This window comes from Heterodontus francisci, chromosome 23, assembly GCF_036365525.1.
Source record: "Heterodontus francisci isolate sHetFra1 chromosome 23, sHetFra1.hap1, whole genome shotgun sequence".
NCBI lineage: Eukaryota > Metazoa > Chordata > Chondrichthyes > Heterodontiformes > Heterodontidae > Heterodontus > Heterodontus francisci.
Window position 1 is genome coordinate 2,536,743 of NC_090393.1, and position 13,329 is coordinate 2,550,071.

A 13,329-nucleotide genomic window follows, 5' to 3' on the forward strand; every position below is an offset into this window, starting at 1 on the left:
TGCAAACGCCTTCAGTGGAGTAATCGAATCAATGCGTTCGATGACATTGACAGCGTGAAATGACTGTTCCTCTCGCCCACTTGAACTTGGACTCTCACCATCATCATCACTAGTGTTGACGCCATCTGCAACTGCGTGGATGTGTGATGTGAAGTATGACCGCTAAGCTTGTCAGGGCATGAAGCCTTCTTGCGGTCTGCCCGACTCAGCAGCATCTGTATTGGCTTTCCGCCACTGACCTTTCCAGTGACCCCTGACACCACATGCTTTGCAGATTTTGTTAAATGCTGGGCAACTCTTAGGCATATGTAAGAGCCCGCACCTATTACTTGGTTTCCTGTACATGGAATCCTTACTCAATGCAGCAATGGTATTTGCAGCATGTAGGGCTTGTAAACTCTGTTGGCCCACAATGATGGACTCAAAATTTCGACGGTCTCTGAGCAAGGCATCCACTGTATACCCCTTGGGCTTCTCTGAAAGATCCCTCTGGTATTTCTCTAATGCAATCACTAACTTGATGATGCGGTTTACCAGCTCAGTCTCAGTGGAGTCACATTCATGGCCCTTAGCTCGACATCGACTGACAAACTGGTCAATGGACTCAGTCAGCTACTGTCAAAAGGACATGAATTCAAGTCAACAGACCCGAATATCGAGTTTGACACGAAGTTGATCCTCGAATGTGGATCAGATTTTCACGGGGTCCTCCTGCTCTTCTTTGGTAAGGCCAGAAGTGTTAAGGTGATGTAAGCCTTCATTGTCAACGGCAATGTGTATTTTCACTACCTGATTCTGTAGATCTGCCTGCGACTGCTAAGTTGTCGAAACATAGCTCGACTCTTTGCTTAAAGAGTTGAAATTCTTATAGCAGGTCAGTTGCTTTCCAGTTGATGGTAGGAACTGTGCTGTCATTCTTGTAATGACTCCCTGCCATTGCTCTTAAAAGAAGTCACCTGCTGTACAAGTGTTGGCATCTTTCCATCTACAAATGATGATGGACATGCAGTAAGCAATCCATTTAGGTGGTTTGCCTGTTGCACTGGCAAACAGAAATAACTGTCTGTAGTTCCACTTGTGAACAGGCTTGGAAGGTGTGGTGCTGTCTCCTGCTGTGCAGGCAGACAGCTGACTGCAGTTGCATTGTTGCCTGATTCGCGCGCTTTTGTTCGGCCCTGCCCACAAAGCAGTCAGCCTGGAAAAGGACTCTGCAATGGCAGTGAAAGCTTTTTTTTAAACTTTGGGCTGGATCATAATGATCTTTGGACAGCACAACTCTGGAGCGACCTGCAGCGAACTTGCACAGCATGATCATGGACCAGCTTGCTTCTTTTGACCACCAGTTTGGGAATTATACAAAGAGACTTTGCCTTTTTCTGTGTGTGGCTCTTCCTGACATCGCGCTGGTTCCTCTCCATGAACTTGCATTGAAGTAGAGCACCACGATCCCGATCTTCTGTTCCACGTTTCAACTTTAAATTTTTTAATTCTGCAGCGAGGTCTGCTGCTACCATGATGCACGTTGCCTTAATCTTTACGTTAGCTGCTCCTATACACAAAGTACTGACCACTCAAGACAAGATCAGTAACATGGGCTCTTTATTTAAGGATGGTTCCGCATGTATAGACATGAGGGAACCAACAAGAAGGAAAAATATACTTGACCTCGTCCTCACCAATCAACCTGCCGCAGATGCATCTGTCCGTGACAGTATTGGTAGGAGTTACCACTGTACAGTCCTTGTGGAGACCAAGTCCTGTCTTCACATTGAGGATATTCTCCATCGTGTTGTGTGGGACTACCACCGTGCTAAATGGGATAGATTTCGAACAGATCCAGCAATGCAAAACAGGGCATCCATGAGGCGCTGTGGGCCATCAGCAGCAGCAGAATTGTACTCAACCACAATCTGTAACCTCATGGCCCGGCATATCCCCCACTCTACCATTACCATCAAGCCAGGAGACCAACCCTGGTTCAATGAAGAGTGCAGAAGGGCATGCCAGGAGCAGCACCAGGCATACCTCAAAATGAGGTGTCAACCTGGTGAAGCTACAACACAGGACTATCTGTGTGCCAGACTGCGTAAGCAGCATGTGATCGACAGAGCTAAGCGATCCCATAACCAACGGATCAGATCTAAGCTCTGCAGTCCTGCCACATCCAGCCATGAATGGTGGTGGACAGTTAAACAACTAACTAGAGGAGGTGGCTCCACAAATATCCCCATCCTCAATGATGGGGGAGCCCAGCACATCAGTGCGAAAGATAAGGCTGAAGCATTTGCAACAGTCTTCAGCCAGAAGTGCGGAGTTGGCCTCCTCATGAAGTCCCCAGCATCACAGATGCCAGACTTCAGCCAATTCAATTCACTCTGCATGATATCAAGAAACGACTGAAGGCACTGGATACTGCAAAAGCTATGGGCCTTGACAATATTCCACCGATAGTACTGAAGACCTGTGCTCCAGAACTTGCCGCGCCCCTAGCCAAGCTGTTCCAGTACAGCTACAACACTGGCATCTATCCTGCAATGTGGAAAATTGCCCAGGTATGTCCTGTACACAAAAAGAAGGACAAGTCCAACCCAGCCAATTATCGCCCCATCAGTCTACTCTCAATCATCAGTAAAGTGATGGAAGGTGTCATCAACAGTGCCATCATGTGGCACTTGCTTAGCAATAACCTGCTCATTGACGCTCAGTTTGGGTTCCACCAGGGCAACTCAGCTGCTGACCTCATTAAAGCCTTGATTCAAACATGGACAAAAGAGCTGAACTCAAGAGGTGAGGTGAGAGTGACTGTCCTTGACATCAAAGCAGCATTTGACCGAGTATGGCATCAACGATCCCTAGTAAAACTGAAGTCAATGGGAATCAGGGGGAAAATTCCCTGCTGGTTGGAGTCATACCGAGCGCAAAGGAAGATGGTTGCGGTTGTTGGAGGTCAATCATCTGAGCTCCAGGACATCATGGCAGGAGTTCCTCAGGGTAGTGTCCTAGGCCCAACCATCTTCAGCTGCTTCATCAATGACCTTCCTTCAATCATAAGGTCAGAAGTGGGGATGTTCGCTGATGATTGCACAATGTTCAGCACCATTCGCAACTCCTCAGATACTGAAGTAATCCGTGTAGAAATGCAACAAACCTTGGACAATATCCAGGCTTGGGCTGATAAGTGGCAAGTAACATTCGCGCCACACAAGTGCCAGTCAATGACCATCTCCAACAAGAGAGAATCTAACCATCTCCCCTTGACAGTCAATGGCATTACCATCGCTGAATCCGCCACTATCAACATCCTGGGGGCTACCATTGATCAGAAACTGAACTGGAGTAGCCATATAAATACCATGGCTACAAGAGCAGGTCAGAGGCTAGGAATCCTGCGGCAGACTCGGAGAGCGGAGTTCCGGAGCAGTAAGTATAAAAAACTTACCTCGGGGATTCTCGGAGCAGACTCGGAGGGCGGAGTTCCGGAGCGGTAAGTATAAAAAACTTACCTCGGGGATTCTCGGAGCAGACTCGGAGGGCGGAGTTCCGGAGCGGTAAGTATAAAAAAAACTTACCTCGGGGATTCTCGGAGCAGACTCGGAGGGCGGAGTTCCAGAGCGGTAAGTATAAAAAAAACTTACCTCGGAGATTCTTGGAGCAGACTCGGAGGGCGGAGTTCCGGAGCGGTAAGTATAAAAGAAACTTACCTCGGGGATTCTCGGAGCAGACTCGGAGGGCGGAGTTCCGGAGCGGTAAGTATAAAAAACTTACCTCGGGGATTCTCGGAGCAGACTCGGAGGGCGGAGTTCCGGAGCGGTTACCTCGGGTCGGGAAAAAAAACCTGAAAAAGTGACGTCACAGAAAAGCTGTGACCTGATTGGCTGGTAGGGAATCTGTACCGAATTTGAAAATAAAACTGATAAAAATTGATTAAAACACTAATTAACTAATTAATAAGTAGAGTAACTAAACCAGAGAGAGGAGATTACTGTATTGAGTTAGCATTTAGTTCTTCTTTGGCCTCCTTATCTCGAGAGACAATGGATAAGCGCCTGGAGGTGGTCAGTGGTTTGTGAAGCAGCGCCTGGAGTGGCTATAAAGGCCAATTCTAGAGTGACAGGCTCTTCCACAGATGCTGCAGAGTAATTTGTTTGTCAGGGCTGTTGCACAGTTGGCTCTCCCCTTGCGCCTCTGTCTTTTTTCCTGCCAACTACTAAGTCTCTTCGACTCGCCACTCTTTAGCCCCGTCTTTATGGCTGCCCGCCAGCTCTGGCGAACGCTGGCAACTGACTCCCACGACTTGTGATCCATGTCACAGGATTTCATGTCGCGTTTGCAGACATCTTTAAAGCGGAGACATGGACGGCCGGTGGGTCAGATACCAGTGGCGAGCTCGCTGTACAATGTGTCTTTGGGGATCCTGCCATCTTCCATGCGGCTCACATGGCCAAGCCATCTCAAGCGCCGCTGACTCAGTAGTGTGTATAAGCTGGGGATGTTGGCCGCCTCGAAGACTTCTGTGTTGGAGATATGGTCCTGCCACCTGATGCCAAGTATTCTCCGGAGGCAGCGAAGATGGAATGAATTGAGACGTCGCTCTTGGCTGATATACGTTGTCCAGGCCTCGCTGCCATAGAGCAAGGTACTGAGGACACAGGCTTGATACACTCGGACTTTTGTGTTCCGTGACAGTGCGCCATTTTCCCACACTCTCTTGGCCAGTCTGGACATAGCAGTGGAAGCCTTTCCCATGCGCTTGTTGATTTCTGCATCTAGAGACAGGTTACTGGTGATAGTTGAGCCTAGGTAGGTGAACCCTTGAACCACTTCCAGAGCGTGGTCGCCAATATTGATGGATGGAGCATTTCTGACGTCCTGCCCCATGATGTTCGTTTTCTTGAGGCTGATGGTTAGGCCAAATTCATTGCAGGCAGCCGCAAACCTGTCGATGAGACTCTGCAGACACTCTTCAGTGTGAGATGTTAAAGCAGCATCGTCAGCAAAGAGGAGTTCCCTGATGAGGACTTTCCGTACTTTGGACTTCGCTCTTAGACGGGCAAGGCTGAACAACCTACCCCCTGATCTTGTGTGGAGGAAAATTCCTTCTTCAGAGGACTTGAACGCATGTGAAAGCAGCAGGGAGAAGAAAATCCCAAAAAGTGTGGGTGCGAGAACACAGCCCTGTTTCATGCCACTCAGGATAGGAAAGGGCTCTGATGAGGTGCCGCCATGTGAATTGTGCCTTTCATATTGTCATGGAATGAGGTGATGATACTTAGTAGCTTTGGTGGACATCCGATCTTTTCTAGTAGTCTGAAGAGACCACGTCTGCTGACGAGGTCAAAGGCTTTGGTGAGATCAATGAAAGCAATGTAGAGGGGCATCTGTTGTTCACGGCATTTCTCCTGTATCTGATGAAGGGAGAACAGCATGTCAATGGTCGATCTCTCTGCACGGAAGCCACACTGTGCCTCAGGGTAGACGCGTTCGGCCAGCTTCTGGAGCCTGTTTAGAGCGACTCGAGCAAAGACTTTCCCCACTATGCTGAGCAGGGAGATTCCACGGTAGTTGTTGCAGTTACTGCGGTCACCTTTGTTTTTATAGAGGGTGATGATATTGGCATCGCGTATGTCCTGGGGTACTGCTCCCTCGTCCCAGCACAGGCATAGCAGTTCATGGAGTGCTGAGAGTATAGCAGGCTTGGCACTCTTGAATATTTCAGGGGTAATGCTGTCCTTCCCAGGGGCTTTTCCGCTGGCTAGAGAATCAATGGCATCACTGAGTTCCGATTTGGTTGGCTGTATGTCCAGCTCATCCATGACTGGTAGAGGCTGGGCTGCATTGAGGGCAGTCTCAGTGACAACATTCTCCCTGGAGTACAGTTCTAGGTAGTGCTCAACCCAGCGGTCCATTTGTTTGCGTTGGTCAGTGATTATGACCCCTGATTTAGATTTGAGGGGGGCGATCTTCTTGATGGTTGGCCCAAGAGCTCTCTTAGTGCCATCATACAAGATGGCTCCTGGGCTGTAAGCTCCCTAGGAAGCTCCCTTGCTGTTCAATTCTATCCATGGCCATCTGCTCCCATTCCTAGTGTTTTCTCCCCCAATCTACCCTCTTAAACTGTTTAAATTCCCCTGGCTCTTTAAATCAGTTCATTTTAACCCTATCTAAAAGCTAACAGTTAGTTTAGTGTATGTTACCTGGATCCACTGCCCTCCCCCAGCCACACCTGCTCTTTGTTTTCTCAATGAAATTGATCCGGACGATACTGAAGATCACAGCTGTCGATACTTTAATCTCTGATCCTGCTGTCTTCACCACCCAGAGTGTCTGCAGCCACGGCGTATGGTAAGTCCATTGAGGTGAAGAAGGAGCAGCGGGACCCTAGGGAAGTCTTGAGAAAAGGTGCCCCGAACACCCAAAAAATCCACGAACGGCCCCCCGGCCGCAACTTCAAAGCGCCCGCGGGAAATGGCTCAGAGAGCATCTGCAGCGCACTGTCGGCAATGCTGTATGCCTTTATATAAACCACATCAAAAAACCCTTAACGAATATAATCACCTTTGTAAGCATTTAGTATTTATTGTAGAAATCTGGCACTATGGACCACATAGTTAAGTGTATCATAATTTAGTAAGGATTTAATAAGTATTTATTTATTTTATATGAAATAACTAATTAGTGCTAGAAATGTCAGTTAGAGGGGTGAAGTGCTTCACCTGTGAGATGTGGGAGGTCCGTGACGCTTCCAGCGTTCCGGACGACTACATCTGCAGGAAGTGTACCCAGTTGCAGCTCCTCACAGACCGCATGGATCAGTTGGAGCGGCAACTGGATGCACTTGGGAGCATGCAGGTGGCGGAAAGCATCATAGACAGGAGTTTTAGAGAAGTGGTTACACCCAAGGTGCAGGCAGATAGATGGGTGACCGCTAGAAGGGGCAGGCAGTCAGTGCAGGAATCCCCTGTGGCTATCCCCCTCTCTAACAAGTATACCGTTTTGGATACTGTTGTGGGGGATGGCCTATCAGGGGAAAACAGCAGCAGCCAGAGCAGTGGCACCACAGCTGGCATTGTTGTTCAGCAGGGAGGGACAAAGCGCAGAAGAGCAATAGTTATAGGGGACTCTATAGTCAGGGGCACAGATAGGCGCTTCTGTGGACGTGAAAGAGACTCCAGGATGGTATGTTGCCTCCCTGGTGCCAGGGTCAAGGATGTCTCTGAACGGACAGGGGGCATTCTGAAGGGGGAGGGTGAACAGCCAGAGGTTGTGGTACACATCGGTAACAATGACATAGGCAGGAAGAGTGACGAGGTCCTGCAGGGGAAGTTTAGGGAGTTAGGTAGTAAGCTAAAAAACAGGACCTCTAGGGTTGTAATCTCGGGATTACTCCCTGTGCCACGTGCCAGTGAGGCTAGAAATAGGAAGATAGTGCAGCTAAACACGTGGCTGAGCAGCTGGTGTAGAAGGGAGGGCTTCAGATATCTGGACCATTGGGATCTCTTCAGGGACTAATGGGACCTGTACAAGAAGGACGGGTTGCATCTAAACTGGAAGGGCACTAATATCCTGGCTGCAAGGTTTGCTCGCGTCACTCGGGAGGGTTTAAACTAGTGTGGCAGGGGGGTGGGAACCAGAGCAGTAGGACAGCAAGTGAAATAAATGAGGAGGACATGGTAAATAAGGCCAGTAGGATTAAGAGGAAGAGCAGGCAGGGAGATGTTGCGGAGCACAGCAGGACTGGTGGTCTGAAGTGCATTTGTTTCAATGCGAAAAGTATAACAGGTAAGGCAGATGAACTTAGAGCTTGGATTAGTACTTGGAAATATGATGTTGTTGCTCTTACAGAGATTTGGTTGAGGGAAGGACAGGATTGGCAGCTAAATGTTCCAGGATTTAGAAGCTTCAGGCGGATAGAGGGGGATGTAAAAGGGGTGGGGGAGTTGCATTACTGGTTAAGGAGAATATCACAGCTGTACTGCGGGAGGACACCTCAGAGGGGTCATGCAGCGAGGCAATATGGGTGGAGCTCAGGAATAGGAAGGGTGCAGTCACGATGTTGGGGGTTTTCTACAGGCCTCCCAACAGCCAGCGGGAGGTAGAGGAGCAGATATGTAGACAGATTTTGGAAAGATGTAAAGGTAACAGGGTTGTGGTGGTGGGTGATTTTAACTTCCCCTATATTGACTGGGACTCACTTAGTGCTAGGGGCTTGGAAGGGCAGAATTTGTGAGGAGCATCCTGGAGGGTTTCTTGAAACAGTGTGTAGATAGTCCAATAGGGATGGTGCCATTCTGGACCTGGTATTGGGGAATGAGCCCGGCCAGGTGGTCGAAGTTTCAGTGGGGGAGCATTTCGGGAGCAGTGACCATAATTCCATAAGTTTTAAGGTACTTGTGGATAAGGATAAGAGTAGTCCTCGGGTGAAGGTGCTAAATTGGGGAAAGGCTAATTATAACAATATTAGGCAGGAACTGAAGAATTTAGATTGGGGGCGGCTGTTTGAGGGTAAATCAAGATCTGACATGTGGGAGTCTTTCAAACGTCAGCTGATTAGAATCTAGGACCAGCATGTTCCTGTGAGGAAGAAAGACAAGTTTGGCAAGTTTCGGGAAGCTTGGATAACACGGGATATTGTGAGCCTCGTCAAAAAGAAAAAGGAAGCATTTGTAAGGGCTGGAAGGCTAGGAACAGATGAAGCACTTGAGGAATATAAAGTCAGTCGGAAGGAACTTAAGCAAGGAGTTAGGAGGGCTAAAAGGGGTCATGAAAAGTCATTGGCAAACAGGATTAAGGAAAATCCCAAGGCTTTTTATACATATATAAAGAGCAAGAGGCTAACCAGGGAAAGGGTTGGCCCACTCAAGGACAGAGATGGGAATCTATGCGTGGAGCCAGAGGAAGTGGGCGAGGTGCTAAATGAGTACTTTGCATCAGTATTCACCAAGGAGAAGGACTTGGTGGATGATGAGCCTAGGGAAGGGAGTGCAGATAGTCTCAGTCATCTCATTGTCAAAAAGGAGGAGGTGTTGGGTGTCTTGCAAAGCATTAAGGTAGAAATGTCCCCAGGGCCTGATGGGATCTACCCCAGAATACTAAGGGAGGCAAGGGAAGAAATTGCTGGGGCCTTGACAGAAATCTTTGCATCCTCATTGGCTACAGGTGAGGTCCCAGAGGACTGGAGAATAGCCAATGTTGTTCCTTTGTTTAAGAAGGGTGGCAAGGATAATCCAGGAAATTATAGGCCAGTGAGCCTTACGTCAGTGGTAGGGAAACTATTAGAGAGGATTCTTCGGGACAGGATTTACTCCCATTTGGAAACAAACGAACTTATTAACGAGAGACAGCATGGTTTTGTGAAGGGGAGGTCGTGTCTTACTAATTTGATTGAGTTTTTTGAGGAAGTGACGAAGTTGATTGATGAGGGAAGGGTGGTGGATGTTGTCTATATGGACTTTAGTAAAGCCTTTGACAAGGTCCCGCATGGCAGACTGGTGCAAAAGGTGAAGTCACACGGGATCAGAGGTGAGCTGGCAAGATGGATACAGAACTGGCTCGGTCACAGAAGACAGAGGGTAACAGTGGATGGGTGTTTTTCTGAATGGAGGGATGTGACTAGTGGTGTTCCGCAGGGATCAGTGCTGGGACCTTTGCTGTTTGTAGTATACATAAATGATTTGGAGGAAAATGTAGCTGGTCTGATTAGTAAGTTTGCGGATGACACAAAGGTTGGTGGAGTTGCGGACAATGATGAGGATTGTCAGAGGATACAGCAGGATACAGATCGGTTGGAGACTTGGGCGGAGAAATGGCAGATGGAGTTTAATTCGGACAAATGTGAGGTAATGCATTTTGGAAGGTCTAATGCAGGTGGGAAGTATACAGTAAATGGCAGAACCCTTAGGAGTATTGACAGGCAGAGAGATCTGGGCGTACAGGTCCACAGGTCACTGAAAGTGGCAACGCAGGTGGATAAGGTAGTCAAGAAGGCATACGGCATGCTTGCCTTCATCGGTCGGGGCATAGAGTATAAAAATTGGCAAGTCATGCTGCAGCTGTACAGAACCTTAGTTAGGCCACACTTAGAATATTGCGTGCAATTCTGGTCGCCACACTACCAGAAGGACGTGGAGGCTTTGGAGAGGGTACAGAGAAGGATTACCAGGATGTTGCCTGGTCTGGAGGGCATTAGCTATGAGGAGAGGTTGGATAAACTCGGATTGTTTTCACTGGAACGACGGAGGTGGAGGGGTGACATGATAGAGGTTCACAAAGTTATGAGCAGCATGGACAGAGTGGATAGTCAGAAGCTTTTTCCCAGGGTGGAAGAGTCAGTTACTTGGGGACATAGGTTTAAGGTGAGAGGGGCAAAGTTTAGAGGGGATGTGCGAGGCAAGTTCTTTACACAGAGGGTGGTGAGTGCCTGGAACTTGCTGCCAGGGGAGGTGGTGGAAGCAGATATGATAGCGACGTTTAAGAGACATCTTGACAAATATATGAATCGGAAGGGAATAGAGGTATATGGGCCCCGGAAGTGCAGAAGGTGTTAGTTTCGGCAGGCATCAAGATCGGCGCAGGCTTGGAGGGCCGAATGGCCTATTCCTGTGCTGTACTGTTCTTTGTTCTTTGAGTAACTCACCTCCTGACTCCCCAAAGCCTGTCCACCATCTACAAGGCACAAGTCAGGAGTGTGATGGAATACTCTCCACTTGCCTGGATGGGTGCAGCTCCAACAACACTCACGAAGCTCAACACCATCCAGAACAACGCAGCCCGCTTGATTGGCACCCCATCCACAAACATTCACGCCCTCCACCACCGAAGCACAGTGGCAGCAGTGTGTACCATCTACAAGATGCACTGCAGCAACGCACCAAGGCTCCTTAGACAGCACCTTCCAAACCCGCGACCCCTACCACCTAGAAGGACAAGGGCAGCAAATACATGGGAACACCACCACCTGCAAGTTCCCATCCAAGTCACACACCATCCTGACTTGGAACTATATCGCCGTTCCTTCACTGTCTCTGGGTCAAAATCCTGGAACTCCCTTCCTAACACCACTGTGGGTGTACCTACCCCACATGGACTGCAGCGGTTCAGGAAGGCAGCTCACCACCACCTTCTCAAGGGCAATTAGGGATGGGCAATAAATGCTGGCCTGGCCAGTGACGCCCACATCCCATGAATGAATAAAAAAAAGACACTGTACAGGTACTTACTTAAGACTGCCTCTAATCCAGAAGTCACATGGTGTGTTACATCACAGCTGTTGCACTGCTGGCCTGATAACATAGCCACAGCTGTTAAAAGTGCACACACACAGCAGTTCTCAGAGTAGAGAAGGTTGAGAGAAGATTTAATAGAGGTGGAAGGCGAGAATCAGAGGACACAGATTTGGGGTCATTGGCAAAAGAAACAACACCAACTTATATCTGACAACGGCAACATGAATACATTTTATTCTGTGGCGAGTGGTTAGGATCTGGAATGCACAGCCTAGGCATGCGGTGGAGGCAGATTCAATGGTGGATTTCTAAGGGGTATTGGATAAGCATCTGAAGAAAAAAAAATTGCAGGACTACGGGGAAAGGGCAGGGAAGTGGGACCAGCTGAGTTGCTCTTGCAGAGAGCCAGCATGGACAGGATGGGCCAAATGGCCTCCTTCTGTGCTGTAATGATTCTATGATTCATACAGCCATAATAATCTAATTGCAATAACATAACTGAGTTCAATGAACCCTGAGCACTCTCGCCTCTGAGACGGCAGGTGATGGGTTCAAGCTGCATTCCAGGGCTTGAGCATTTCACCTAAGCTGACACTCCAGTGCAGTACTGAGAGAGTGCTACATTGTCGCAGGTGTTCAATTTTGAGGAACTGACGTTCCATTTGCCTTTTCAGGTGGAAGTTAAAGATCCCACAGCACTAACAGTAGAACAGAGTTCTCCTGGTGTCCTGGCTGACTCAGAAGCTAATTAACTGGTCATTTATCTTTATCGCTGTTTGTTAAGTTTTGCTTTGCGCAGGATAGTTGTTTATCTGCCTTCGTTAGAATATGATCAAAATAATGAATCATCTACGAAGTTCTTTACAGTTTGACAGATTGGGGAGCTTGAGGGGACACAAGTTTAATCTGCGTAGGAGCAGGAATAGACTGGGTATTGGGTAGGTCTTAATTCCCCAGAGAGTAGTGAGCCTCTGGGATGTGTTGCCAGCTGGCGTGCTCGGTGCTGACTCTCTGCCTTCCAGAGGGAGCTGTACTGTTCCTGACTAGGGCAGAGATCGCATCATATAGAAGTTAAGTAGTTTTACAAATCACGCTTGGTCCTCTGATTACCGGCCGTCCAATATACACGTGGAGAACGTGTACCTGTATTGCGTGAGTTACATGAAGCATTTTCCACTAAAGTCATGTCTCTGTAGCCATACCCCAGACTAGCCAGCAAATTCAGTTGGATATCACTAGAGAAATAAAAAGAAAGTCTTGCATTTCTGTAGCGCCTTTCAGAACCACCAACTGTCTCAAAGTGGGTTACAGCCAATGAAATATTTTTGAAGTGTCGTCACTGTTGTAGATGCAAAAAAAATGGGAAAATGTAAGCAATACTTAGTGGGGGAGAGGGTGATGTTAGTGTCTATCTAGGTAGATGAACCAAACTGGGCTGCCTGCACTCCTCATCTCTAATAATCTTGTGTTTTTTCTGATGTGGTACTGGGACAGAGTGACAGAGGAACCAGGATAATTACAATTCTTCAAGCTCCAAAGAGATCCTGTTATGGTGTAACTTTACACGTGGTTCTCAGCTGGGGGTAATGCCATTGCTGGGAATCTAGGTTAATATTTAATCCACCAATCCTGCAGTGAATCCCAGCAGTCAGATTACATCCTTTCATATCACTTACTTTCTTCATTTGTGTTTACACCAAAGTATTTTACTCAATATGCTGATTTTACTGTTAAGGGTTGAACCTTGCGATGACACCTGTGAGTTGTCAGGTTTCCTGTTGTGTCCTGAGCTGGAACATTGGGCATTAATAGAATGCACCAGCTGTTTGAATCTGTGGTCAGTTCCAGACAGAAGGACAATGAATCAGATACTTTATTATATTCAGTACATGGGAAACATCTCCAGTAAAATAAATATATATGAATAATTTGGTCAAACAGTAAATGTTGTGCAGTTTTTATTTCACTGATGTTCATTCCCCAAACTCTCAGTGCAAATAAAATGGACAAGCTGTTACTAGTTAATCCTTTGGGTAATGTTTAACGCCAATAAAAAAACTGACAAACTTCTGAAGTGGTTCGATGTATGTTAAATCCAATTAAAACC